General features: G+C 36.7%; 1 pseudogene; it reads right to left on the reverse strand.

Moving 5' to 3' along the window:
- LOC110293388 (putative selection and upkeep of intraepithelial T-cells protein 1 homolog) overlaps positions 1 to 22808 on the reverse strand; it is a 38221-nt pseudogene extending 15413 nt beyond the window's left edge.
- Positions 22809 to 26420: the final 3612 nt, after the last annotated feature.

Raw genomic sequence — 26420 nt, forward strand, 5'->3', positions numbered from 1 at the left:
ACATGTGTACTTTGGACACATGATATAGTAGTATTGAGCTGGATCCATGTTTAATGCCTCCTCCCTGTAGAATAACATTAAGAGTGCCAGGTGATGTTATGCAAGATGTCAAAAAAGACAACAACAACAACAAAAAAAAAACATCAGTACTAATATCCAGCCATGATATCACCAAACTATAATCAGAACTAGCATGGAAAAATAGCACAAAATGTGCAAAACTGAGCACTCATGTAGTGGCAGTGAGCTACATCTCTCTAATTGGATTTAAGACCCACTCACTAAGAGGAAAATCAAACCTGGTACTAGAAATTGAGTCAAATGCCCAGATCTATTGAAGTCATGTATCTTAGATGAGAATCTCCTACTGCCATTATACTAGACTAGCAAAATTTACAATTGCATTCTCAATATGTATTCCTATACCCAGAGATATGTGTAGTTCTCACCATTCATCAGTTTTTCTTCACTTCAGAGGAAGACATTACAAACAACCCTACTGGTCAAAATATATAAAACAACTGATTACAGGGTGCTTTGCCCAGATTGATACATCTACAATATAACCTCTATACCTAAGGCTCAGAGAACAATGTAGAGAGGGGAGGAAATCTGTAAGTGCCAGATGATCTATTGAAAGATTGTGTCTCCTAGAAATGACAGAAATGGTATAGACTAGACGAGACTAGACTAGACTAGACTAGACTAGACTAGACTAGACTAGACTAGAATCAGGACAACACTAATAGTCATGCTGTTGTGGAAGGGTGAAATTTTACAAGGACCCAGTTCTAGAGAGAAAACTACAAGTAACTAATGTCAACTGAGCAAAGAAATATTAGTCATCTTTGAGGATGAATTCACATATTGGTTACTCAATACCAAGTGTTGGCCCTCAAATTATATATACAAGCAGCACTAAATGGCTTCATCAGATTGTATTTTTCTATCTATGCCCTCATACACATACATACAAATGCATATACTAAAATAAAAGGAAAAGAAGTCATAGATTTGAGAGGGAGTAAATGGTGAGACTTAGAAAAGATTAGGAGGAAAGGGGAGAAAGGAACTTATGCAATTATGTTTTAATTTAAAAACCCTTTACATTGAGTTTTAATCAAAATTTACAAATATGTCATAAACAGTTTGGTTATGCTTGAAATAAAGATATAACAGAAGGAGCAAAGGTAAATAGCTCTCCCTGCCTTCCTGGAGAACCTGCAGGGCTCCAGGAACATCCAGCTTATTCCACTCCCTGCAATACCCTGACTTCTAAGTTCACCTGGGGCACAGACAGTAGAGGTGATCTGTGTTTTCTTCCATGTGATACATTGTCTTACTCATGGCTCTGCCTGCTTAGCTAAGAAATTCTGTAGGCTTCAGGATCATCAAGCTAACACAAAGGTTAACTAGGTGACTAACAGCCAGCATAAGAACAAAATCAACAAGAGTCAGGACAATATGACACTACCAGAGATCATCTATCATACTACAGTGAGCTGTGGATATCCTACAACAAATACAGCACAAAAAGATGACCTTAAATATAATCTTATAAAGATGATAGAGATATTTAGGAAATGAGTAAATCCCTTAAAATAATACAGGAAAATATAATACAACAGGTGAAGCAAATAAAATGTTCAAACCTAAAAATGAAAATAGAAGCAATAAAAAAACACAAACTGGGGAAATCCTGGATATGGACAATCCAAGGAAGAGAACAGGAACTACAGATGCAAGCATCACCCACAAAATACAAGAGATGGAAGAAGGAATCGGCTTAGAAAATAGGATTAAAGAAATGAATTAATAAGTCAGAGAAAAGGAAAAGTATCAAAAGCTCTTGATACAAAACATACAATATAGCTATATCAGAGTCCTGTCAGTAAAATCTTGCTGGCATATGCAATAATGCCTGAGTTTGGTGGTTGTTTATGGGATGGATCCCCGGGTGGGACAGTCTCTAAATGGTCCTTCCTTCAGTCTCAGCTCCTAACTTTGTCTCTGTAACTCCTTCCATGGGTGTTTTGTTCCCAATTCTAAGAAGGGGTGAAGTATCCACATTTGGGTCTTCCTTCTTGAGTTTCTTGTCCTTTGCAAATTGTATCTTGGGTAGTTTAAGTTTCTGGATTAATATCCAGTTATCAGTGAGTACAAATCATGTGAGTTCTTTTGTAATTGAGTTACCTCACTCAACAATTCATTTACCTAGGAATTTCATAAATTCATTCTTTTTAATTGCTGAGTAGTACTCCATTGTGTAAATGTGCCACATGTTTGTATCCATTCCTCTGCTGAGGGACATCTGGGTTCTTTATTATGAACATAGTGGAGCATGTGTCCTTATTACATGTTGGGGCATCTTCTGGGTATATGCCCAGTGCGGGACCATGAAAAGCAGTCTATGTTCTGGTCGAGTAAGGCTTACTCCAGAGACTCAGTAGAAAACCCTATAAGGAACAGAACAGTGAGGTACACCCCCAGTCACAAATGTATGACACCCTGTGCCCTCAAGTCTATCATTCTGAGGTATTCAGTCATGTAGACTGTACAGACTCCACCCTCATAATTACCTGGCAATAGCCAGGTATGTTCCTCTCCACAGTTACCTTGCAACAACAAGGTAACCCAGCCTACTATAAAAGGAGCGGTTTAGCCCCTCCTCTCTCTCTTTAGCTCTTGCTCTTATTTTCACCTTTCATGCTCCTTCTTCTCCCTTCCTTTCCACTCTCTCTATATGTGGCCATGGCCAGCCTCTACTTCTCTATCTTTTCTCACTCTCTGTTTTCTACAATGAATCTCTAAAACCATGGACTGTCTCTGCTCATCAAGATCTGCTGTCCTGGAGCAATAGAGCAGGCATCCCTCTAAAGAGCTGCTCCACTAACCTCCCAACAGGAGTCTTTTCTGTGCTCAGCCATGGCTGCCAGCAAACCCAAGCAGCCCACTGAGCTAGCAGCCTGAGCTAGCCAGACTACCTCCTCCCCACAGTAACCTGCTATAGCTCTCTCCCTAACCTCACTTCAGTCCACAGCCAGACCTCCCAAGTGTATGTTCTCAACTCTTCTGTGACATACAGTGGTCTGGGATGTCCCAGAGTGATAGCCTGTTGTCCCTGTCCCTATTCATCACAGGGATGCCCAAATCCAGATCTTCTATGGTACCCAGGGGTCTATGGTGTTCAGAGTCAGAGCCTAGATTGTGCCTTCCTCACCCCCTGGAGTGGAGGTTCTGTGACCTGTGAGGCCCAACACCTGTCCCACAGTGGTTCTTTGGGGTCCCATGGCAGTCTCCCTGAGCTCTGGTGGGATGGGGGTCTCTCACACCTCTTCATTTTCCAATGCCCAGCACCTCATAGCTCAGGAGTGGTATTACTGGGTGCTCAGGTAGTTCTATGTCCATTTTCTGAGGAACTGCCAAACTGATTTCCAGAGTAGTTGTACCAGCTTGCACTCCAACCAGCAATGGAGGACTGTTCCTTTTTCTCTACATCCTTGCCAGCATCTGTTCTCACATGAGATTTTGATCTTAGCCATTCTGACTGGTATGAGTTGGAATCTAATAGTTGTTTTAATTTGCATTTCCCTGGTTAAGGATGTTGAAAATTTCTTTAGATGCTTCTCAGCCATTCGGTATTCCTCAGTTGATAATTCTTTGTTTAGCTCTGTAGCCCATTTTTAATAGGGTTATTTGGTTCTCTGGAGTCAAACATCTTGATATACTTACCTCCTTTGTCAAAAATAAAGTGACCATAGGTGTGGGTCTTCAATTCTACTCCATTGATCTACCTGCCTGTCACTGTACCAATACCATGAAGTTTTTATCACTATTGCTTTGTAACATAGCTTAAAGTCAGGCATGGTGATTTTCTCAGAAGTTCTTTTCTTGTTGAGAATAGTTTTCACTATCCTGGTTTTTTTTGTTATTCCAAAAGAATTAGTAAGTTGCTCTTTCTAACTCTGTGAAGAGTTGAGTTGGAATTTTTCATAAGGATTGCATTGAATCTATAGCTTGCTTTCAGTAAGATGGAAATTTTTACTATATTAACCCCGCCAATCCATGAGCATGGGAGATATTCCTATCTTCTGAGATCTTTTTTGATTTCCTTTTTCAGAGACTTGAATTTCTTGTTATACAGATATTTCACTTGCTTATTTAGAGTCACACCAAGGTATTTTATATTTTTGTGACTATTGTAAAGGGTGTTGTTTTCCTAATGTCTTTCTCAGCCTGTTTATCCTTTTAGTAGAGGAATGATACTGATTTGTTTGAGTTAATTTTACATCCAGCCACTTTGCTGAAGTTGTTTTTCAAGATTAAGAGTTCTCTGGTGGAATTTTTGGGGTCACTGAAAAATGCTACCATATCATCTGCAAATAGTGTTATTTTGACTTCTTCCTTTCCAATTTGTACCCTTTTAAGCTCCTTTTGTTGCCTAATTCCTCTGGCTAGGACTTCAAGTACTATATTTAATAGGTAGGGAGAGAGTTGACAGCCTTATCTAGTTCCTGATTTTAGTGGGATTGATTCATATTTCTCTCCATTTAGTTTGATATTGGCTACTGATTTACTGTATATTGCTTTTACTCTGCTTAGGTATGGAATTTTAATTCTTGATCTTTCCAAGACTTTTATCATGAAAGGTATTAGATTTAGTCAAATGATTTCTTAGTATCTAATGAAATGATCACGCTGTTATTTTCTTTGAGTTTGTTTATATAGTGGATTATGTTGATGGATTTCTGTATATGAAAGCATCCCTGCATCCCTGGGATGAAGCTTACACATGATCATTATGGATAAACATAATAGACCATCTGTTATGGCCTCCACTTCTTCTCTGCCCCCATTCCCTGTGAATCATGCTAATTTTCCTACAGAATAGTTCTATGACACCATCCTCTTGTTTCAACTGCCAACTCCTATAGGCACTCTCAGAAAACACCCTAGAGATGATGGTAAGAAACTAGATAGGCAGTATTCACTCTTCTTCCTGCCTTCCAATTCCAATATTTAGTCTTACTCAAATCTCTGTAGTACACCACCTGTTACAGAAAGAAATTGTATGTAGATCCTGGTAACCCATCCACATTTCCTCCCTTTCTTGCACACTTCCAGCCTTCCTCGATAGCACATTTAATCCTAAGTATCACCTTCTAAAACCTAGAAACACTTTGTACTCATGACTCCAAGTAGTCATACATGGAAGGATCTCAGAAGCATTTCCAACCCTCAACTTACAGACATCACATTTCCCTAAGTACCAGAGAGGGTAACAGAAACCAAGAAATGGTAAAGGCACCTAATACACAAAGAGAAAACCACATGTTATCATCAAGAATTATAATTATACTATCCAGAAACCTACATATCAGCATAAAAATACATCCAAACTACATCCTCCCATTCTTGAAAGTCTAAGATATTATTTAGGGACTTTCACTAACTCTTAAAATATGCTGTCATTAATTAGTTTAGAATTTAGTACCTGCTTTAGCATATTCATCCTCTACTTGCAACTCTTCCCAATTCATCTCTTCATCTCTAGCCACCTATCTTTGGGTCTTTATCTTTTTCATTTAAGGCCAGTTTGTTCTTCCTGGATATTTTTGTTTCTGTGTTCTTGTACTGCAACCTTAGCAATTTATTGGCAATTATCATCTTCAAAAAACAAAACAAAACAAATAAACATTGATCTTCCCTCTCATAACACCTAGCATTAGCCAATAGTTTTCCTGCAAGGGGTGGGAGTTTATATTAACCTCTCCTCTTCAAGCTAAATTTAGGTCTGGCTTAGGCTTGCAGAAGTCTTAAGAATGGTATCAAAACCATTATGAATTCCTTTTTGTAGCTGCCCTTTTGTATACAGAAAATCCTGTTTCCTTGTAGTAATTCTTTGTTTATATCTTTTATAATCTCTCCATCCTTCTCCCTAAATAATCTGTGAGCCTTAAGAAGAGAACATATGGTATATATTATTTTTCTTTATGGCCAATCATTATAAAGACTATCCCTTGTTTATTTTAAGGACAATAGTAAAATATTCTTACATATTCAGTATAGAAAGAACTTTTTACAAGTAATTTTGATTAATAGTTAGTCAAATCTAAGGAGGTAGAGTATGTAGATTCAGAGGCCCAACTTTGATTTTATTTTCTGTCAGTTATAATGATATTTCGATAATTAACTAATACATATTTCTTCTATATTTAGATTTTCATATTTTCTTATTTCATTTTGATGGGAATACTACACAAATGATTTCACAGATTCAATTATATTACTCTATTTTAAAATCTTTGGCAATATTTTGCTCTTATGAGAAAAAAATTGTCATGGGTAACATTATGATCTTAACAAACTTCTCAGAATTTCATACATTGTTACTTTTCTCCAACATTTATGAATGGTCACCAGGTATTTAATATTGGTTTAAAGATATTCTAGTGAGTAAAACAATGGAATTAATACTACAATATAAATTGTCATCGGAATACAAGAAGTGTTGAGGGAATGTCATATCTGAAGACACAATGACACACATTATATTTGAAACAATATTTTGATGATAACATCAATGATCAAAGTTATCTCTAACTTAATAACCCTTACCTTAAATTGTATGACTGAACAATGACAGAAAGGAATGATCTTTCTACACATTTATTATGAAAGAGTTAAATAATATCCAAGGAGGATTAAATCTTGTTAATTTTCAGTTAATGAAATATATATAAGCATGAAAAAATGAATTTTATGAAGTCTATGAAATATTATTGAAAGAGCAAGTTTTTATATTTTTGAGCTATCAAAGTGCTAACAGAAATTGTTTTATTCATTGAGGCATGGGGTGAGAAAATTTGAACAACACAGTCAGGTATCTACATGCTATTGCCAAAGAATATAACAACAACAAAAACCCTACCACTTTAAAACTCCCTTCAACTTTATTATTACTATTATTATTATTATCATTATTATTATTATTATTATTATTATTATTATTAATGTGTATTGTTGGTTACATGTAGATATATGCACTATATGGTAGCTATGGAGGTCTGATGAAAGCATTAGAACCCATGAAATTTACATGAGAGGCAGTTATGAGCTGTCATAAATATGCTGGGAATAAAATCTATGTTCTCTGGAAGTATAGGCAATACTAACCAGTAAGCCATATTTCTTATTACTTTTTGATTGTACACTTGAGTTATAAACAAATGTACTCAAGCAGAAGAAAACTACTACTTTACTCTTAAATAGTAATGTATAACTTATAATAACAGTATGGATTAATATATGTACTCTCAAGAAAGTGAACATTGACTAATAATAAATTATAAAACAAGACCTTCCAGAGGGGGAAAAATGCCTGTATTAGTCTTAATAAAATGACTCTTCTTGTTGACATACATTTTAATGTGTGTCAATAACAAAACAATGGTTGTAAAAGTGAAAATTGCCACCAAAATCCTACCAGAATTTCAGTATTCATGATCCAGCTATTTACAAGGAAAATAAGAGATCAAATATTGAAACTGAAAAATACCATTCCTACTACCTAAAATTTGAAACATGTTATATTACATAGAAAATGGTATCTTCTGTTGTAATTAAAGCTATAAATCTTAAAATAAAGAGACTTTCTGAGATTATTTGGGTGAACAAAATTAATAAATAAAAATTCTTAACAACAGAGATGTTCAATAGCTGAGTAAGAATGAAGAAGACACAGCATGATCTAAAACTAAAAGCTACCAGACTCTCCTTTGTTTGCCAAGAAACATGGTAAGCACACTATATAATTTAACTGAGTCTCCATGTCACCTAGCAAGAAAATGGAGCTCTACAATCCCAGTTGCACAGAACTAATATAGTCCAACAATATAAAAAATCTTGGGAATGAACAAATGAAGTTCTGATTAACAATAAAATAGTATAACTTATACAATTAGCAACTATACCAGGCAAGTACATTGGTTCTACCTAGACCCTTTGAAAATCCTGTGTTTAGTACAATGAGATCCATTTTAGGATTTTATTCTTCAGACCTCTAAGAAAAAAATATTTCTTGAATGTAGTCATTAAATGTAAGGTAATTTATTGTACTTTCAGGGAAAATATTGTATCAGGAAAAGGACAAAATGTACTCTAGCAATATATCCCAAAGATACAAGTATATTTGAATACCCTGGTAATAGTTTAACATCTATTTTTAGGATGGCCCAGTGAAGTAGAAGAAAACATTAGTAGCTGCAAAAATGCTTCCTGTAGAACATGAGAAGTTCACTAAACAGAAGTCATAACAGGAGGACAAAGAGTAATCATGGACTGAATGGAATAATGACATAATTCAAGATGCAACATGGAACTCAACAACAGAAAATATTTGATCAAAGATACTACATAATCCTTAAATTAAAAATGTAGATTATCTTCAATTATTCAGACAGAGAAGGAAAATTAAAACATTAAAGAATGAATAACTTCTATACCATGAGAGAAACATAATCAGACAGGTAAGTTTTGCATAATAAAAATTATGGAAGGAAAAGAGATATTTCTTAAAGAAAAGATAGCTCAAAACTTTACAACTTTAGGAAAACATAGAGACATCACACTACAAAATGTTCACTAGTGTCCAATGAAGTTCAACCCAAGGAAGTTTTTATCAGGACATCTCTTATATAAGCTGTCAAAAATAAAAGAGTACCTATTCATATATGGCTGAAACCATGGTACCTACCATAACATTTTAATATGTGAGTTTTTGACAAAACTTACAGATCTATGTAATAGTATCTAAGGAAAGCCTATGACTTTGTCATTTGTGAATGACAGTGAATACAAAATAAATAGCACTGTAAGTAAATATAACTGAAGAAAATTCCAAAAGACCTACAATCATGAATATGATATTCAGGGTTTCTGTGATCATAGAAATGCCAGTACTTACATAAGAAATGTTATTCAAGTCAGGTTGTATGTATGTCTTTAAACTCAGTATTTAAGAAGTAAGACACAAATGGATCTTTGCGTTTGAGGCCAGCCTGTTATACAGAACAAGTTCCAGAACACCCAGGATTACACAGAAAATCCTTTCTTGAAGAACCAATAATGATGGTAATGGTTGGTGGTGATGTTTCTAGAGGTAGTAGTGTTGGTGGTAGTGGTAGTGTTGAGCTAGTGATGGTAGTGATAATAATGGTGATGATGATGGTGCTGCTGCTCCTGCTGATGGTGGTGATGGTGGTGATGAGCAATGATGATGTTAAGAGGGAACCCAAAATGGCTGAACAGAGATGATTAGATTTTAGTGCCTTGAAAATTAAGAAATAAAGCTGTAAATTGATTATATTAGCTAAAGGATAATATGCTAAGCAAGTGAAAGAAATGAACCCTGTAATACACAAAGACTTAAAAATATAGCAAAGACAAAAATACTAAGCAGTCTTGCTCTCCGTAAGAAGGTATGCCTGATCTGATGCACTCTATTTTCTGGCCCATGTTTCTGTCTGCTTTCCCCAAGGCCCTCTAGCAACAGGAACACCACCCCACAACTCCACTTGTTTTCATCATGGCTGCCATGTAGCAGGGACATCAGGCAAGATCCTTCTTTATAATCTCTGCTGACCCATGCCCTTAAAGCACACAAAATAGCCATAAAATGCACCCCTTCCACTTGATTCTGATTTATGGCCCTTCATACCATGTGCTTTTTGGGAGAACATGCAGATACAAGGCACAGATGAACAATTAGAATCTTACACCCAAGATGCCATACAGACCATTAAAAAAACAGAAGAGATATTCTACTGGATGTGAAGTCTCTCTGGTCACACACACAAAAGAACATCATTCAAGAGAGAAGACAGAGAAGAAACAGAAATTGTCAGAAGCCAACAAGCTAATCACTAGCAGGTGAGCTTCCTCTGATTAGTCTTCCTTGGAGTATAATCCATGACAGATATCCTCTAGTAGGAAAGGCTCAGAAGAAATTCATTTTTGGAAAGATGACTGCTATTAATATGCTTCTTCTGCTATCATTAAAGATATATAAAAACCACTAGATATTAGCCCACACATTTTAACAGATCTCTATTCTGAAACGAAGCTATACTGAAAACTTCACTGAGAACTCTGCCAGTCTTTAGTGTCATGAGTTAATTGCTTCTGAGATAGCAAGCAGGCACACTACTCAGAGCACATTCCAAGAGGTTGGAAAACCTTTATCCAAAGGTCATAAAAGGAGAACTAGCTATGTATTAGAAATGCTAAGATAGAAAATAAAATATTGACTGGGTTTAGATATACAAAACATCACTAATTACTTAGTTATGACTTTTGCCTCCTCATGAACCCATGCAGCTGTGACAAGTAATGAATATTTAGCAAGATAATTACTCATAATGAATATGCATGTAAACAATCTCTGCTGTAAACTTCTTACTCTACTTATGATTTGGATTTATGTGTAAACTAGTGGTGAACTTTTACCATGTGATCATATATTCTGAAAGATAAGTGTTTTGGACAAAGAGAGAAAACAGGACCTGAGCTGAGGGCACTTTTTTAGATGGAACTGAACTCAAGAAGAACTTAAAAATAAAGGTGTAAAATTGGGAGAAAACTTGTTGAGAGTAAGCACATTATTGTGATTTCAGAACAGGAGAAGAGAGTCAAAATTAGAAGACTGTAGAGTGGAACAATGTAAAAACTACAAGGCAACTTAGAAACCTAAGATAGCAATATGCAGAATGCAGAGAGAAAGAGAAAAAGAAGTTGTAGAGAGAGCAGGTAGATTCTCCTTACCATGAGGCAGAACTCATCTTTAATTAATATCAAGGCAGGTTAAGGCTTACAAAGAGAATAAAGCATTCTTCTTACAGACTTTGATTTAATTTACTTAGCAATAAAAGCATAGAAGCTTTTTCTGTATGTATGTAATAAAGATTGGAGCTCATTTTTCTTCCAGAATGAGTGAATTCTTTCTACAATGGTGCTTGGTCTTTTGCTATATATACATATGTAAGTGTGGATGTGTGTGTGTGTGTGTGTGTGTGTGTGTGTGTGTGTGTAATTGCATATAAGCTGGGCCCCAGGTGGTTTGAATGGAGATTTAAGAAATGTGTATTTATGAAACTCATATTAATTTATGTGAGTTTAATCCATATTTGCTCGTGTAAAAATTTTTCCTTCTGAAAGCATGATTCTCTTCTCCTGGTTCAATAGATGTTTACTGTTCCAAGTTCCCCCCAAGTCTGACAATGAAGAGGCATCTGGATAAAAGGAAAAAGGCTTTAGCAATTATTTCTTTACTTATTACCCTGTCGTTTTAAGATGAGGTGCTAAATGCCAGAGACTGCAGATTCTAGCCTCAAAGGGACACAGGCAGGACAACTACAGTACCAAAGTAAGTTATACTTAGAGAGGTAAACAATTATTATTATTCATAGATCCTAAATATCTCTTTCAAATGTCTTATCCCTGCCAGTGCTCTTCCTACTCTGCTGCCTCAAAAAGAATCAAACAAGAAAGAAGATGTGCTTCGGCTGGCTGCCTTTTAGAAAGCAAGGAGGAAAACATCTAATAATACATTCATTCAACAAAAATAACCTCAGGAATCAGCATTTAAACTTATAGTGATCACAGAATCCAGATGGCTAGAGGCAATATACAACAAAACTGCCTGGGCAATATACCACTATAAGAGCAGATCTATCCTACTTCAGCAAGCCATAGATGTTTAACACTACTGAAGTACAAGAAAATGAGCTTAAATACAATCTTAGGAAGATGATAGAGGCCTTTAAAGAAGAAATAAATAAATCACTTAAAGAAATCTATGAAAATGCAATCAAACAAGTGAAGAAAAAATAAAACTGTTTAAGACCTAAAAATTCAAAATGAAACAATGAAGAAAACAGAAACTGGGGTGAAAACTGGAGATGGAAATCCTAGAAAAAGGAGCAAGAACTACAGATTCAAGGATCTCCAACAGAATACAAGAAATGGAAGAGAAAAATCTCAGGCATAGAAGGTATTATAGAAGAAAATGATGTGTCAGTCAAAATCACTTTAAATGTAAATTGCTTCTTAAAGAAAATATGCATGAAATATGGGACACTATAAAAAGACCAAACCTAAGAATAATAGAAATACAAGAATGAAAATATTCTCAGTTCCAATTGTTAGGAAATATTTTCAACAAAATTATAGAATAAAAATTTCTAAATTTAAAGAGAGAGATGACTATAAATGTACAAGAAAGTTATAGAACAAATACATTGAACCAGAAAATCTCACTGGCATGTAATAATCAAAATAATAAATGTAAAAACAAACAGTAAAAGCTGAAAGAGTAAAACCCAAGTAACAAGAAACTGTAGATTTATTAGAATTACATTTGACTTCTCAACAGAGACTCAAAACTAGAAATACCTGGCCAGATATATTGAATATTCTAAGACACTATAGATGTCACCCCACACTGTTATACCCAAGAAAACTTTCAGTTACCAGAGATGGAAAAAGCAAGGTATTTAAAGACAAAACCAAATTTAAACAATATCTGTCCATAAAACCCAACCCTACTATACCCAAGAAAATGCAGGAAATAATTCATTTCATGCAAGCAAATCAAAAAGAAGCGAAACACGTACTACACACACACACACACACACACACACACACACACACCGAGAAAGAGAGAGAGAGAGAGAAAGAAAGAGAGAGAGAGAGATTACCACTACCATCAAATAAGAAGAATAACCATCATTGGTCCTTAATATGCTTCAAAATCAATGCTCTCAAATCCCCAATAAAAATATATAGGCTAAAAAATTGGGTAAAAAATCACGATCTATAATTTTGTTATATACAAGAAACATACCTCAACATCAAATAAAAATATCTCAGGATAGGTGGTTGGAAAGTTTTTCCAGGTAAGTTGACTCAAGAAGCAAGATTGTGTATCCATTCAAATAACTAATGAAATAGACTTTAAAAGTGTGTGTGTGTGTGTGTCTGAACAATTCATACTCATAAAAAAAAAAAAAAAAAAACAAAAAAAACAAACAAAAAAAAAAACAAAGAAACAAGCAAAAACAAAAAACCCAAAATGCACTGCACGGAGACGGCATCTCAATTCTGAATATATGTGCCTCAAATGTAAGGGCATGAATATTTTTAGAATCTTATGCAAATTTCTCCAAAATGTATAATATATTCAGTTTCATATCAAGTCTTAACAGATATAAGAAAATTGAAATAAAACCCTATATCTTATCAAACCATTATTGCTTAAAGCTGGACTTCAACAACACAAAACCACAAAACAAACAAATAAACAAAAACAGAAAAACTACAGACCCAGGGAAACATTCAATTCTGTACTCAATGACCGCTGAATTAAGGGAAAAAGAAAGAAAGAAATGGATTTTTGAGAGTTCAATAAAAATGAATGCACATTATACCTAAGCTTATGGGACACAAGGATGCAATGCTAGAAGCAAGTTCATAGCACTAAATGACTTCATGAAAAATCATAAGGTCACATACTAGCAACTTAACAGAACACCTAAAAGCTCTAGAATAAAGAAAAGCAAATACTTTGTTCTATAGTAAATAATAAATTTTGTTTCTTCACTGCCCTTAACTATTATTAATTTGTGCTATAACGGCCATGTTTTTTTTTCCAGCTGCAAAGAGTTTCTATTTGAAATTTTTTGGAACTCTTGCCAGGGTATTAATTCCTGAGCCTCAAGAGGGCTAAGAGGGCATTCTAAAGAAAAAGTCTGCTTAACACCATACTGCTTTACCTGATGCTCCTGGTTTTGGCTTTTCAAGTTTGATGAGAGGAACTTAGAGATATCTTGATAACAAAGATCAATCTTGCCACGTGGTATTTAACACCTCTATTTTCAACTCAAGCAGAATGTAGTTTAAAGAGGTAAATGCCTTCCTTTTCTCTATAAACTCCTCTCTCTCTCTCTCTCTCTCTCTCTCTCTCTCTCTCTCTCTCTCTCTCTCTCTCTCTCTCTCTCTCTCTCTCTCTCTCTCTCTCACCTGGTGTGAATATGTTGGAAGGGATAATTTGGAGAAGAGTGGTAGGTATAAGAACACAAATAAAATAGATAAGCAAATGCACCAACACAAACCCTTAGCCAAAAAATATTAAAAGGCAGGGAGGGCATAAAAATTAACAAAATAAAATATGAACAGAGTATACATAACAAAAGATATCAGCAAAATCCAAAGTTATTAGATTTTTACCTCAAAATTAGTACTCCACAAAATTTGAAAATCTAAAAGAAATGGGCAATTTTCTTGATAGAGACTACTTACAAAGTTATATCAGCATCAGAGAACATTCTAAATATACCTAAGGAAATAGAAACAGTTATTAAATATCTCATCATTAAAATAAAATCCCAGGGACAGAATTTCAAAAAATGAGCTAATACTAGTAATCCTCAAACTGTTCCACAAAAGAGAAACAGAAAGGAAATTGACAAACTCATTCTACAAGGCCACAGTTCACTTGCTAAACTACACAAAGACTTAATTTGTTAAAAGGGAATTACAAATGAATATCCCTATGAACATGAATGCAAAAATACTCAGTAAAATACTTGCCAAGTGAATGCAAGAACACTTTGAAAGATCATCCATTATGATCAAGTTGGTCATTTCAGAGAAGATTCAGAGATGGTTCAACATTCAAAAACCTGACAATGTAATTAGCCTTTAAAAAATCAAACATCACTTCATGTTAACGACATTAGAGAAGTCAGGATACAGGGTACATACCTAAACATGATCAAGTAATATACAGCAAGCCAATAGCCAACATTAAACTAAATGGAAAGAAATTTAAAGACCTTAAAGAACCTCATGATAAAAGACTTGGAGTGATTAGGGATATGAGGCACATAGCTAAACCTAACAAAGGCAATATAGCAAGTCTATAGCCAACAACAAATTAAATGGAAAGAAACTTAAGAAATACCATTAAAATCATGGACAAGACAAGGTTAACCACTCTCTCCATATCTATCCAATATAGTACTTGAAATTTTAGCTAGAGAATAAGAAAACTAAAGGAGATCAGTGGGATAGAAACTTGAAACAAGGAAGACTATATATCACAATTCACAAATGATCTTGTAGAACACATTGATGACCATAAAATCTACACAGAGAAATTCTACAGCTGATAAACACCTTCAGCAAAGTAGCTGGATACAAAATTAATTTTAAAAATATCACTATCATTTCTATATATAAATGATAAATTGCCCGAGACCAAAATTAGGGAAACACCTTTTACAATACTTGACATTCAAGAGTTTTATTGTTTTATATATTAATTAGCCTATGAAGTAACACGTTTAATATGACATTTTCACTCATGCTTAGATCTGGATTATTCTCCCATGTCCACATTTCATCCTATTTTCCACACATTTTCTCTATACTTGTCTCCTCAATATTTCTATTTCTCCTTCTATTTTCATGTCAATATGTGTTCTGATATTCAAAGATTCACTTAAAGTGTTTCTTTTTTTCATTTCTTATTCACCTTTCTATTTTCTGGCCTTTATTTACCCATGTATCCTCCTAAATTCACATAACAACAGAAGCCAAGAGCTGCATAAGGGAGAAGACATGGCATTTGCCCTTTAGAGCTAGTGTTATTTTACTTATCACACTAGTTATAGAGCCATCATTTCTCTGAAATTTTCAGTTTCAGTTTTCTTTATTGCTGAATAAAATCCTGGCTTGTATATGAATCACATTTTCCTTATCCATTGACGATTGGGTATGTCTAGGCTGACTCCATTCTATTGCTGTTTTCTTTATTGCTGAATAAAATCCTGGCTTGTATATGAATCACATTTTCCTTATCCATTGACGATTGGGTGAATGTCTAGGCTGACTCCATTCTATTGCTGTTAGGAAAAGAACCATAACCAAGATGAATGTTCAAATATGTTTGTAGCAGGATTTAGAATGCTTTCTACATATGCTTTGTATTGCTATAGCGGGGGCATATGGTACTTATATTTTTAGTATGGACCTTATCAGGAAACCATGACTTGCATAGCTTTTAGTTTCAAAACTGTTTTGAAACTACTTTAATATTATGCATTAAAACTCTTCTAAACATTAAAGATTTGAGAATAATTTTCTTATTTTTATCAAAATAACATCTATATATGAAATGTATTATAGTCATTCAGTGTCTGTATATAGCATGTAATAATCAGATCAAGCTTACGAGCTTTTGCAGCTTTTTAACCAGTAATAATTTTAGATTCTTCTCTATTCATGTCAAAAGATAACAGTAATATCTATAAACATATAAGGCTGATGTGCATCTGTGACTACCTGAATTTAATACTATCAATGTTTAAAAAGTAAAGTAATATAAGAGCACAAAGCTTATAATCCTGGTACTAGAGAAGTAGAGACAGGAAGACCCTGTGGTTTTCTAGGAATCCAATCTTTCTGAATGAGAAATTTCCAGTTTTATCAAGAGATCTTCTTTGAAAATATAATGTAGAGAATGATTGAAAAATATGTTTGAAATTTACATTGTATATTTATAAACATGTGTATACATACACATATACAGACACATATAAACACATACATAAGACACTTAACACATACATATCATAAAACATATAACATACACACATACACAACCGATACATGCACACATTAACACATGTGCATTCATACTTATCAGAAATACATAATATACACATACCTACATACATCACACACAAACATACACAGAGCACAGTTTGTTTAACCTGGCACTTTGTAGAACCTCTCCTTAGTGTATTTATCTGTCTTGCATGATTTCTAATCTACTCTGCTCTTCTTGAAGATCTTACTGAAGGTCTTACTTGTCGCAATACACTGAAAAATATGCTGAATTTATTTCTTGCTTGTTTGGAAATAGCTTTGTTTGAACTAGTATATTTCTTTACCACGTTTTATTAGACAAAAATGATATTTCATCACTGACTTAAAATGGTTTCTACTTTCAAATAACTATGTCTGATGCCATGTGACTTGGTTCCATTTTTTGCTGTTTTGTGACTCATATACTGACCAGATACTTTTTCTTAAATTAAAATAATTTGTTTACTCAAGACCTAACAATGGACTGCAAGTCTGAATGTCAACTGTTTGCTTATCATCTATACTTATCTGGGCATGTCCAAAATTATAGAACCACAATTCCCTTGGATATTTTAGTACTGTAGTCCCTGTAACCACAGGTCCAAGTTATAAAGCAGATACATTTTTAGTCCCTTAACTTCTGTAGGCAATCTGTCAAGTAAATCATGTTTAACGTAGGCACTGTTAATTCAAATCTTACTAACAGAAAAGATACTCAAGAACACACATGTGATTACCAATTGATGTCCTGTAAGAAGACAGAGGTAATTTAAAGAGGAAAAAATAACAGCCTTTATTTGGTTATTAATTAACTTGAGTTCCATGATTTAAATCAATGAGAGGAAAATACACCTAGGAAGCATTTTGCAAACAAAACAGGCTTCTTAGAAAAGAGCCTGACTGGATTTTAATACTTCTTTTGAAACTGGAGTTAATAGTGTACTGAGCAAAAGAACCAAAGAAACTTGATACCTTTCTCACTGTCTGTGTGTCTGCCTCTTCTAAATTCTTGGGGCTATGTGGTTTTACCCTGCTGCTGAGCTATTGGAATGCTGCTTGGACAGGCTAAGCATGAAGATACTAGACTATATTTGCCCTGCACCACTGTCATGTGCTGGCCTTGAGGGAAGCCCCAATGCACCACTCAGGGGGTGGAGAAATGTAGCCTGACACGTGGGATGCTGAAGCTGAGATTCCTGGGTTTTGGAGCATCCAGTCACTGCTAGAAAAGGCGCATAAGAGTCAGAAATGGAGGGTCAGGTGTACATGTGCCTTTGCTGAGGAGCCTGGGGCCCATGCTCAAAAATTCCTGAACATTCAAATACTTATGGGTCTCAGGGAATTGGGAACAGAAGCTCCTCTTTACTTTGCTACATCTGGTCAATCAGACTGTGATATAATATTTCTCACTACAAAATTAAACCTACCCTCTTGTTAAATGATCCATTACCATCTTGTACAGAAAAAGATGAATAAAATGTTAAAAGTTCAAAGTGTACTAGTGAGAATCAATTGAACAATGTGAGGAGATTTTTGCAATAAAATGTTACTTAAAAACATTTTTTTACTTGTATAACAAGTTCTCCTCCACAACATAACTTGGCTACCCTAACACGTAAGAGCAAGGTTTTGAGTTAAAATTAGGAGGAAAGAAATGCCCCTTAAAGAAATTCAGGAAAATTCAATGAGACAGGCAAAGGAATTGATCAAAACAGTCCAAGACCTATAATTGGAAATAGCAATAAAGAAATCATAAGTGGAGGCAAACCTAGAGATAGAAAACCTAGGAAAGAGATCAGGAACTATAGATGCAACATTCACCAACAGAATACAAGACATGGAAGAGAGAATCTCAGGTGGAGCAGATAACATAGAAGATACAGATACATCCATCAAAGAAAATAAAAGAAAAAAAATGTACTTAACCTAAAACATCCAGAAAAGTTGGGACACAATAAAGAGACCAAACCTAAAAATAATAGGAATAAAAGAGAGTGAAGATTTTCTCTTCAAAGGGCAAGAAAACATCTTCAACAAAAATCATAGAAGAAAATTTTCCTAAATTAAAGGAAGAGATAGCAATCAGCAAACATGTCTACAGAACACAAAATAGATTGGACAAGTAAATGAAATTCTCACATAACAATCAAAACACTAAATGTACAGAACAAAGGAAGACTATTAAAAGGTGTAAGGGATAAAAGCAAAATAACATATTAAGGCAAATTTATCATAATTGCATCAGAATACTCAAGAGAGATTTTAAAGGCCAGAATATCTTGGACGGATGTCATGCAGACCCTAAGACACCAGAGATGCCAGCCCAGGCTACTATACCCAGCAAAACTCTCAATAACTATAAATGGAGAAACCAAGATATTTCATGAGAGAACAAAATTTTTTGCAATATCGTTCTACTATTCCAGCCCTATAGAGTATAGTAGAAGGAAATCTGCAACACAAGGAGAGTGATTACACCTAAGAAAACACAAGAAAATAATCATCTCAAAATAATCCCAAGGGAAGCAAATTATAAACCTAAAACATGACCTCCAACAACACAAATTACAGGAACAACAATCATTGGTCTTTAATATCCTTCAACATCAACAGACTCAAGTCTCCCACCCCCCAAAATACGGACTATATAAGCAAACAGTATCCATCATTTTGCTGCACACAAGAAATGCACTTGAGCAACAAAGACAGATGCTACCTCAGAGTAAACGGTTGCCAAAATGTTTCCAAGCAAATAGTTCAATGGGGTAGCCATTCTAAAATTCAGTAAAATAGACTTTAAGACAAAATGAACAAAAAGATGGGGAAGGACACTTTAAAATCATCAAAGGAAAACACCAAGATGAACACCCAATTCTGAATATCTATAGCCCAAATGCAAGAGCACACATATTCATAAAAGAAATTTTGTAAAGCACAAAACTCACATTGAAAGTCACAAAATGATAGTGATTGACTTCAACATCCTACTCTCTCTCTAAAGGACGAATAACTGAAAAAGAAAATATACAGAGACACAGGGAAACTAAGAGAAGATTTGAATCAAATGTATTTAACAGAGATCTACAAAACATTTTACCCCAAAACAAACGAATATAACTTCTCCTCAGCACCTCATGGTACGTTCTCCAAAATTGACCATATAATTAATCACAAAACAAGCCTCCACCAATACAAAAATATTGAAATAATCCCATGCATCCTATCAGATCACCACAGACAGTGGCTCATCTTCAATATCAACAAAAACAACAGAAAATACACATACTCATGGAAACTGAACTACTCTCTCCTCAATTATAACTTGGTCAAGGTAGAAATGAAGAAATTAAAGACTTCCTGGAATTCAATGAAAATGATGAAACAGTATACCCAAACTTATGAGACACAATGAAAGCAATACTAAGAAGAAGATTCAAAGCACTAAGTACCCTGGTAAAGAAATTGGAGAGATCCTACAGGAACAAATTAACAGCACAGCTGAGAGCTCTAGAACAAAAAGAAGCAAACACACCAAAGAAGAGTAGATAGCAGGAAATAGTCAAACTCAGACCTTAAATAAACCAAATATAAACAAAGAGAATGATACAAAGAATCAATAAAACCAAAAGCTGGTTATTTGAGAGAATCAACAAGATAGATAAACCCCTAGCCAAACTAAATAAAGAGCCCAGAGATAGTATCCAAATCAACAAAATCAGAATTGAAAAGGGACACAAAACAACAAAAACTGGGGAAATTAAAAAAATAAAAAACTTATCAAATCCTAATTCAAAAGCCTATACTCAACAAAACTGGAAAATCTAGATGAAATGGATGGTTTTCTACACAAATACCATACCACATGCAAAGTTAAATTAAGAGCAGGTGAACTATCTAAATAGGCCCATACCCCATAATGAAATAGAAGAAGAAAAGACAAAACAAAAAAATACTCTGAACCAAAAAATCCAAGAGCTAGATGGCTTTAGTGCAGAATTCTACCAAACCTACAAAGAAGACCTAATGTGAATATCTAAAAACTATTCCATAAAATAGAAACATTACCTAAATCATTCTATGAAGCCACAATTACTCTGAAACCTAAACCACACAAGGACTCAAGCAAAAAAGAGAACTTCAGACCAATTTCTTGTATGATTATTGTTGCAAAAATACTCAACAAAATTATCAAAACCAAATACAAAAGCACTTCAAAACTATCATCCAACATAATAAAGTAGGCGTCATCCCAGGCATGCAAGATTGGTTCAATATACAAAAATTCATTAATGTAACCACTAGATAAACAAACTCAAAAAATTTCACATGATCATATCTTTAGATGATGAAAATCTTTTGACAAGATACAACACCTAAGTATCAAAGTATTGGAGAAATCAGGAATTCAAGCCCCACACCTAACCATAATACAAAGCATTGTACAGCAAATTAACAACCAATATGAAATTAAATGGAGAGACACAAATCAATCCCACTAAAATTAGGGACAAGACAAGGATGGCCACTCTCTCCATGTCTATTCAATGTAGCACTGGAAAATCTAGCTAGAACAATAAGACAACAAAAGGAGATCAAGCAGGTACAAATTGACAAAAATGAATTCCAAGTATTACTATTTACAGCTGATATGATAGTATACATAAGCAACTCCAAAAATTCTACCAGGAACTTCTATTACTGATAAACAAAGTTATCAAAGTGGCTGGATATAAAATTAACTCAAATAAATCAGTAACTTTCTTTGACACAAATGATAAACAGATGGAGAAATAAAATAAATTGTACCTTCACAATAGTCACAAATACTAAAATATATATTGGGGTAACACTAACCAAACAAGTGAAAAATCTCTATGACACTAACTGCAAGTCTCTCAAAAGGGAAATAGAAAATTTAAGAAAATGGAGAAATCTCCCATGCTCATGGTTTTGTATAAGAAACAGTAAAAATGGCCATCTTACCAAAAACAATCTACAAATCCAATGCAATCCCTATCAAAAATACCAACACAATTATTAAAAGGTATGGAAAGAGCAATTCCCAAACTCATCTGGAAAAAAAACCAAAAAACCCCGAAGAGCAGAAAAGAAATTAACAAAAAAGAACTTCTGAGGGAATCACCATCCCTGGCTTCAAGCTATACTGTGAAACCCTGACTTAGAGCATTTCTCCCGAGAAGATAAAGCCCCTGGATGTTCACCGAGGTTGTTTTTCCTGATCTCTAAAAATACAGATAGAAAGAAGCTCTTTGTTCTCTATAGCCAGCAAAAAGCCTTTTTGTTTCTATACTTTACAACCAGAGATGCCTGCCTTCCTGTGCCGAGGACATGGAGATAAAAATTCAGAAAGAACTCACTCCCCACTCCTGCCTTGTAAATTTCACCAAGGACACCCAGAAGAGAACTCTTCTTCCAACTCCTCCCAACTCTTCCCAACTCCTCCCAACTCCTCCCAACTCTTCCCAACTCCTCCCAACACTTCCCAACTCCTCCCAACTCTTCCCAACTCCTCCCAACTCCTCCCAACACTTCCCAACTCCTCCCAACTCTTCCCAACTCCTCCCAACTCCTTCCAACTCCTCCCAATTCCTCACCTAGCTGTTAAAAGCCCCCTACTGTCACTGCTCAGGGTCGAACTCCCCTGCCCTGCAAGGTGGAGGGACTTCATCCTCAGCTACCTGATAATAAAACCTCATGCAGTTTGCATCAGGTGTGGTTTTCTCTCTGAACATTGGGGTGTTGGCCAGCTCATCCCGGGACTTGAGCAGAGGCCCAGCATCGGGGGTCTTACATGTGGGGGCTTGTCCGCCTGGATTTGTGGCCTACTCCAGTTCCCAGAGACCCTGCTTGGAGGTAGGATCCTATCTTTGTCTATATCTTTGTCTATGTCTTTGTCTGCTGGCTGTGTTTGAATTCGGTATTCTCGGTTTGCAGTTGTCCGTGCTCGTGAGAGCAATGAACTCCCTGTCTGGGATGGAGGGGAGGCTTACTGACAGACATGTCAGGAGTAACTGGCTGCCACCCTGGGAGACGTCCCAGGAGGTCTGAGGGAGCTCCAGGGACTCCTGGAGATTTCCCATCGGGGTGCCAAGAGAGAGTGTGCTCACGTGGCTATCTGTTTCTGTTACTGGGTGCCAAGTGAGAGTGTGCTCAAACAGCCATCTGATTGGGTCCTGGTCTCGGTTATTGTAATCTTTTTGTGTGTATATATTGTTTGTTTCCCTGTGACTCTGGCGATGGGACAGACTATTAGCACTCCCCTTAGACTGACTCTCGAGCATTGGACTGAAATTAAGACTAGGGCTCACATCTGTCTGTAGATGTCAGAAAAAAGATTTTGGAGAACTTTCTGCTCTACGGAATGGCCAGCTTTTGATGTTGGTTGGCCACCAGAGAGCACTCTTGATTTGATTGTGATTTCTGCCATTTAAACATGTTGTTATGCAGAGGAGGGCAGGGTCTCAACCAGATCAAGTGCCCTACATTGTCATCTGGGAAAATTTAACGCAGGACCCCCCCCCATCCTGATTGAAGCCTTGGGTTCAGAGAAACAAGCCAGGGTTCCAAGTCCTAACTCTCCGTGACTCAGAAAATAAGTAAATAAATAAATAAATAAATAAATAAATAAATAAATAAGATAAAAATGGTGGGGGCTGAAACACAGCCCTCTGTTCCTCCCAGGATCTATTCAGAGATAGAAGAACCTCCAGAATGGCATAACACCCCACCCCCATATCCCCAACAAGTCCCGTCCCAGATCTCTCAACAGGGTGCAGCTGGAGATGCTGAAGAGGGCCCAGCTGCTGGAACCCAAAGCCAGCGAGCTCAGAGCCCAGAGGGACCAGACTCAACCACCGAACTGCCTTTACATACTTATGGCCCTCCTCCAGCAGACCCCAGACAACTGCAGCCCCTTCAGTACTGGCCTTTTTCCTCCTCTGATCTCTATAATTAGAAGGCAAATCACTCCCCCTTCTCTGAAAATCCCTCTAGCCTTACTAATCTAATAGAATCTCTCATGTTCTCTCATCAGCCTACTTGGGATGACTGTCAGCAGCTTTTACAGGTTCTTTTCACCACAGAGGAAAAGTAAAAGATTCTGCTGGAGGCAAGAAAATATGTGTTGGGGCCAATAGACTACCAACACAACTTCTGAATGAAATAGATGCAGGCTTCCCTCTGACATGTCCTGAATGGGACCCTAACAGGCCTAAAGGTAGGGAGCGGTTGACAATTTTCAGCCAGGTTCTGGTAGCTGGACTGAGAGGAGCTGGCAGGTGCCCCACCAATTTGGCCAAGGTAAGAGAGATCCTACAAGGGGAAAAGGAGCCCCTAACGGTGTGTTTAGAGCACCTCTTAGAGGCATACAGGCATTACACTCCCTTTGATCCTACATCACAGGGCCAACAGGTGATAGTAGCCATGGTAGTTTGCTTCTGACATGACATCAGGAGAAGGTTACATCGTCTAGAGGGTCTGCAACCATTATCTTTGCAACATCTGGTTAAGGAGGCAGAGAAAGTGTACCATAAGAGAGAGACTTAAAAATAAGAAAAAGGGAGAAAGAGAAAAGAGAGAGGCTGAGGCAAGAGAAAGCAGACGAGATAGAAGGCAAGAAAGAAATTTAACTAAGATTTTAGATACATTCGCAGGTGATAAGGAAGTTTATAGAAAAGGTAGAGGAAGTAGGCAGACAGGGTAGCTGGGCAACACAGGGCCGAGAAGACCTCAGAACTCCAGAGGACCTTCACAACCACCTCTAGATAAGGGCCAATGTGCATGCTATAAAGAAAAGGGACACTGGGCAAGAGACTGCCCCAGAAAAGAGACAGATACCAGACCGCCCAAGGTCCTTACCCTAGAAGATGATTACTAGGGAAGTTGGGGCTCAGACCCCCTCCCTGAGCCTAGGGTAACCCTAACTGTGGAGGGGACCCCCACGGATTTCCTTGTTGATACCGGAGCAGAGTTTTCAGTCCTGAAAGAGCCACTCGGGAGATTGAGGAACAAGAAAACCGGGGCTACTGGTCAGAAACCATACTCTTGGACCACTGATAGGAAAGTTGATTTGGTAAGAAGCCAAGTAACTCATTCCTTCCTCATCATTACTGAATGCCCCACCCCATTGTTGGGAAGAGACTTACTATCAAAATTAAAAGCCCAAATAAGCGTCTCTTCGGAAGGAACTTCATTCTCTTGACAAGCCCCTATCTCTATAATTTTAGCTTTAAAATTAGAAGAAGAATATAGATTACATGAGCCTCAAGCCCCGTCGAGAAAGGTACTAGAAGGGACCAGGTTAGAGAGATATCCTCAAGCCTGGGCAGAGACTGGAGGTATGAAAGAGGCAAAGAGGGAGCCCCCTCCCCCATCATTGTGACGCTGAAAACTGGTGTGACTCCTGCGGTGTGACAATACCCCATGAACAAAGAGGCCCAAGAGGGCATCAGACCTCACATTCAAAGGCTCTTAGAACTAGGTGTTTTGGTCCCTTGTCAGTCTCTGTTGCTACCAGTTAAAAAGCCAGGCACTAATGGCAGCCCAAGGAGCTATGATCCTCATAGCTAGAGAGAAAAATAAAGAACTTAAGGACCATTATGAACTCAAAGACACAGGCTTTCACTACACTCCAGAAGATCAGCAACTAACAGGCAAAATACCTGAGATATGTAGTTATACTCCACAGGAAGTGGCTAAGACCCAAGATGGTCGCTTGGTCCTGCCCACCAAAGAAGGACAACAATATGTAGCCTTTCTACACAGGCTCACACACTTAGAAACTAAGAAGCTCAAAGAAATTGTTAAGAACTCAAACTACTATGTTATAAAACTGTCCGACATTGCCGAGGAGATTGTTAATAAATGCCAAGCCTGTGCCCTCACCAATGCCGGGCAACACAAGAAGGTTCCCGGAAGGTGACTAAGAGGTGACCTGCCAGGGGCGCACTGAAAAGTAAATTTTACTGAAGTTAAACCAGCCAAGTACGGTAATAAATATTAATTAGATTTTATAGACACTTTTTGAGGGTGGGAGACCGCCAAAGTCGTGACAAAGAAGATATTAGAGGAAAATTTCCCAAGATTTGGCATCCCTAAGGTATTTTGTCAGACAATGGCCCCTCCTTAGTTGCCCAGGTAAGTCAAGCATTAGCCAGACAATTGGGGATTGATTGGAAGTTACATTGTGTTTATAGACCCCAGAGTTCAAGACAGGTAGAGAGGGTAAATAGAACACTAAATGAAATCTTAACTAAATTGGCTTTAGAGACTGGCAGAAAAGATTGGACAGTTCTCTTTTCCTTCACGTTGTTCTGAGTATGGAACACCCCAGGGAAATTTAAACTTACACCCTTTGAACTCCTCCATGGGGGAATGCCCCCCTTAACAGAAGCAGGGGAAATGTTTGACCCTGATGTTCCTTTTTCCCAACCCCTGCTAGCTCACTTGAAGGCCCTAGAACTGGTCAAAAAAGATGCCTGAGAATTGCTAAAAAATAATGTATGAACCAAGAACCACCGTGATGCCACATAAATTTCAAGTAGGGGATCCTGTCCTCGTCTGGCACCACCGTTCCAGCAACCTTGAACCCAGATGGAAAGGACCCTACCTGGTGCTTCTGACAAGCCCTGCTGCTCCTCCAGCATGTGCCCGGCTCCCCCTCCTGGCCCTGCTGCCGCCCACTGGCCAGGCCC

Source organism: Mus caroli, unplaced genomic scaffold, assembly GCF_978045245.1.
Source record: "Mus caroli unplaced genomic scaffold, Mus_caroli_1 scaffold_6, whole genome shotgun sequence".
Classification (NCBI taxonomy): domain Eukaryota; kingdom Metazoa; phylum Chordata; class Mammalia; order Rodentia; family Muridae; genus Mus; species Mus caroli.